Here is a 5082-nt window from a genome sequence, read left to right as displayed (position 1 = left end):
AATCCAATGAAAGAATCTCAGCCCGGCTGGTCATGTTCCGACTTTAGGTGCTTATTCAGTGCCTGCTTGAAGACAGCCAGGGGTCTATTGGTAATCCTCCTTATGTATGCTGGGAGGCAGTTGAACAGTCTTGGGATCCTGAGACTTATTGTGTTGTCTCTTAACGTGCTAGTAACACCCTTGCTTTTCATTACCTGGAGTTTACCTGGAGAGAGTTCCGGGGGTCAACGCCCCTGCAGCCCGGTCTGTGACCAGGCCTCATGGTGGATTAGCGCCTGATCAACCAGGCTGTTACTGCTGGCTGCATGCAATCCAACGTACGAGCCACAGCCCGGCTAGTCAGGTACCGACTTTAGGTGCTTGTCCAGTGCCTGCTTGAAGACAGCCAGGGGTCTATTGGTAATCCCCCTTATGTATGCTGGGGGCAGTTGAACAGTCTCGGGCTCCTGACACTTATTGTATTGTCTCTTAACGTGTTAGTGACACCCCTGCTTTTCATTGGGGGGATGTTGCATCGTCTGCCAAGTCTTTTGCTTTCGTTGTGAGTGATTTTCGTGTGCAAGTTTGGTACTAGTCCCTCTAGAATTTTCCAGATGTATATAATCATGTATCTCTCCCGCCTGCATTCCAGGGAGTACAGGTTCAGGAACTTCAAGCGCTCCCAGTAACTGAGGTGTTTTATCTCCTTTATGCGCGCCATGAAGGTTCTCTGTACATTTTCTAGGTCAGCAATTTCACCTGCATTGAAAGGTGCTGTTAGTGTGCAGCAATATTCCAGCCTAGATAGAACAAGCGACCTGAAGAGTGTCATCATGGGCTTGGCATCCCTAGTTTTGAAGGTTCTCATTATCCATCTTGTCATTTTTCTAGCACATGCGAATGATACAGTGTTATGGTGCTTGAAGGTGAGATCCTCCAACATGATCACTTCTAGGTCTTTGACGTTAGTTTTCCGCTATACTGTGTGGTTGGAATTTGTTTTATACTCTGATGAAGTTTTAATTTTCTCATGTTTACCATATCAGAGTAATTGAATTTCTCATCGTTGAACATCACACATGCTAGTCACTGAGCCTACTGACCAGGGAGCCTAAATATATATATGGATGATACGATCCACAATATACTACACAAGTGCACATATAAGGGGATTCAGTAGCTTTACTGACATGGAAGACACTGTCATGCAGATTCGGGTGTCATCTACAGAGGAAGACACTGTGCTGTGGCTTATGTAGACAGCCTTGTACTGTCTGCCAGCTTAGTTCATATTTTGCGGCACTCAGGTGCTGCCCTCTCTAGGCCTGCAACGGTCAGTGGGATGCTGGTCCCACTCCCTCTCACTCTCTCGGCGGCCTAGACTCAGTCAACAGTCCCACTCCTCTCTCCCTGGTGGGCATGGCTCTCCCGGGCCATGGGCACAAACCCACAAGCCTGTGTACCCACCACGACTTTGCAAATAAAGAAACCTCCAAAGACGTATCATTTACTCCCCGCTACCAGAAACACCAAATAATCTCGTTCACACTTACATCCCTGTCTATGTAGTGTAGGTTGTGTACTTGTGTAGCACTGTACTTACCAGCAAAGTGTAGGTTGTGTACTTGTGTAGCACTGTACTTAGCAGCAGTGTGTAGGTTGTGTACTTATGTAGCACTGTACTTAGCAGCAGTGTGTAGGTTACAGACTTGTGTAGCACTGTACTTAGCAGCAGTGTGTAGGTTGTGTACTTATGTAGCACTGTACTTAGCAGCAGTGTGTAGGCTGTGTACTTGTGTTGCACAGTACTTAGCAGCAGAGTGTAGTTGTGTACTTGTGTAGTGCTGTACTTAGCAGCAGAGTGTAAGAAGACGAATAGAAAGATAGAAACGATGAAGAAGAAAGAGACTGCCGTGGAAACTGTTGTGGAAACATCTAATACATTCTCAGTGCTACCCGACGAATGTGAGTCGACTACTGGGAACATCACGAGGAACGACACCAAGGAAGGTAAGAATATTGTTGTTGTTGGGGATAGCCAAGTTAGGTATATGGATAGGGCGTTCTGCTTGAAGGACAGGAGTAGGAGACAGAGAGTTTGCTTTCCTGGGGCTGGGATGGAGGATATTGTTAGCCGTCTGGATGACATCATGAGAGGTAATGGGAGCAATCCTATTATCTGTCTCAGTGCTGGAGGCAATGATGTTGGCAGACGTAGGAGTGAAGACCTGATGAGCAGGTATAGGTCAGCAATACAAATAATTAGGAGTAAGGTTGGGAACCCTGTCATATGTGGTATTTTGCCAAGGAGAGGAGTTGGAAATGAATGGTTGTCCAGGGCAATTGGTGTCAATTGCTGGCTGAACAAATACTGTAAGGAAAATGCGGTAACATTCATTGACAACTGGGACCTCTTCTATGGCAGAAATGACATGCCAGGGATGGGGTTCACTTATCTAGGTCTGGAGTGGTAGCACTGGCAACTGCAGTGGAGGGAGCAGTTAGGACTTTAAACTAGGAATAGTTAGTGGTATGGGTTTTGGCAGGAATACAGTGAAGTCCCAGTGTAGTAATATTACGAGTTCTAGGGGGACTAGTAATAAGCAGAACGAGGTAGATATTGAAAAGCCAGGGACTTTGGGTGATAAGGACAGTAATAGGTTTAGTAGAAAAACAGAAATGAGCAGGAAGGGTAAAGAGAAAGGAGAGTCTTTCAATGTTTATTATGCTAATTGCCGTAGTGCTAGGAATAAGATGGACGAGTTGAGATTAGTTGCTAGTGCAGATAACATTGATGTATTTGCCTTAACTGAGACGTGGTTTAATTCAAAAAGTCGGGACATGCCTGCGGAATGTCATATTCAGGGTTTTAAATTGTTCCAAGTAGATAGAAGTATCGGGAAGGGGGGTGGGGTGGCATTGTATGTCCGAGATCGCTTGAACTGTTGCATAAAAACGGGTATTAAGTCTGAAGTAACACATACAGAGTCTGTTTGGATAGAATTTTCAGAGGGGCATGAAAAACTGATTTTAGGACTGATATACCGTCCCCCATACTTAGATAGGGACCAAGGGAGACTACTATGGGAGGAAATTGTTAAGGCCACAAGGCACGATAATGTAGTAATTCTAGGAGACTTTAACTTTAGTCATATTGATTGGAATTTCTTGACTGGGAATTTAGAATCATACGACTTCTTAGAAGTAGTTCAGGATTGTTTTTTGAAGCAGTTTGTGACAGAACCTACAAGGGGAAATAACCTGCTTGACTTAGTTATGGCAAACAATGAATCCCTTGTTAATAATTTAGAAATTTCAGAGGAACTGGGTGCTAGCGACCACAAATCAATTACATTTAGCATTGAATGGAAGTACGATAGTAGCGATAACTCAGTAACAGTCCCAGATTTTCGCTTAGCAGATTACGATGGGCTTAGAGAACACTTATCATCTGTTGACTGGGGTAACGAAGTGAGATATCAATATGACAGTTTTCTGAACACTATACATGCTGCTCAAAGAACGTTTATCCCATATAAAGAAATTAGATCAAATAGAAATGACCCAAAATGGATGAATAATAGGCTCAAATATCTACTAGGGCATAAGAAAGGAATTTATAGGCGTATCAGAAGAGGTGAGGGTCATCTTATGAATCAGTATATTGACATTAAGAGGGACATTAAAAAGGGGATAAGAAAAGCTAAAAGGGACTATGAAATTAAAGTTGCTAGGGATTCTAAAACTAACCCAAAAAGTTTTTTCCAGGTCTATAGAACAAAAGTTAGAGATAAGATAGGTCCCCTTAAAAATAACTATGGGCACCTTACTGACAAAGAGAATGAAATGTGCTCGATTTTAAATAATTATTTTCTCTCAGTTTTTACACAGGAAGTAATTAATTTTTATAGTGGGCTAGAAGAAGATAAATTATGTAACATCACAGACACTAGTGAAATGGTTGTGAAGCAGATAGACAGACTGAAGCAAAATAAGTCGCCGGGTCCTGATGAGATTTTTTCAAGGGTTCTTAAGGAATGCAAAATGGAACTCTGTGAACCATTAACTAATATTTTTAATTTATCTCTTCAAACAGGTGTAGTGTCTGATATGTGGAAGATGGCTAATGTAATTCCTATTTTTAAAACAGGGGACAAGTCGTTACCGTCAAATTACCGCCCAATAAGCCTGACCTCAATTGTAGGCAAATTACTAGAGTCAATTATAGCTGAGATTATAAGAAGCCATCTCGATAAGCATAGCTTGATCAATGATACTCAGCATGGATTCACAAGAGGCCGGTCTTGTCTAACTAATTTATTAACTTTCTTCAGTAAAGCTTTTGAGGCTGTTGACCACGATAAAGAATTTGATATTATTTACTTAGATTTTAGTAAGGCTTTTGATAGAGTTCCGCACCATAGACTGTTAAAGAAAGTGGCAGCTCATGGCATTGGGGGAAAAGTGCTCTCGTGGATCGAGTCATGGCTCACTGACAGGAAGCAGAGAGTGTCCATAAATGGGGTTAAATCCGAGTGGGGATCTGTAACAAGTGGCGTTCCACAGGGATCAGTCTTGGGCCCGTTGTTGTTTATAATATATATCAATGATCTTGATGAGGGAATTACTAGTGATATGAGCAAATTCGCCGATGACACAAAGATAGGTAGGATAATTGATTCAAACGTAGATGTTATGGAACTTCAGGAGGTTTTGGACAAACTCTATTCTTGGTCAGAAAAGTGGCAGATGCAGTTCAATGTAGATAAATGCAAGGTTCTGAAGCTTGGGAGTGCCCATAACCCTAGTACTTATAAGTTAAATGATGTAGAACTTAGCCATACAGATTGCGAAAAGGACTTGGGGGTTATGGTGAGCAGCAACCTTAAACCAAGACAGCAATGCCTAAGCGTACGTAATAAGGCAAATAGATTACTGGGATTTATATCAAGAAGTGTAAGCAACAGAAGTCCAGAGGTCATACTGCAGCTTTATACATCATTAGTAAGGCCTCACCTAGATTATGCAGCTCAATTCTGGTCTCCATATTACAGAATGGAGATAATTTCGTTAGAAAACATTCAGCGTAGGATGACTAAATTA

This window comes from Cherax quadricarinatus, chromosome 2 (genome assembly GCF_038502225.1).
Source record: "Cherax quadricarinatus isolate ZL_2023a chromosome 2, ASM3850222v1, whole genome shotgun sequence".
In the NCBI taxonomy this organism is placed as follows: Eukaryota; Metazoa; Arthropoda; class Malacostraca; order Decapoda; family Parastacidae; genus Cherax; species Cherax quadricarinatus.
Note: the sequence above shows the minus strand (reverse complement) of the source record.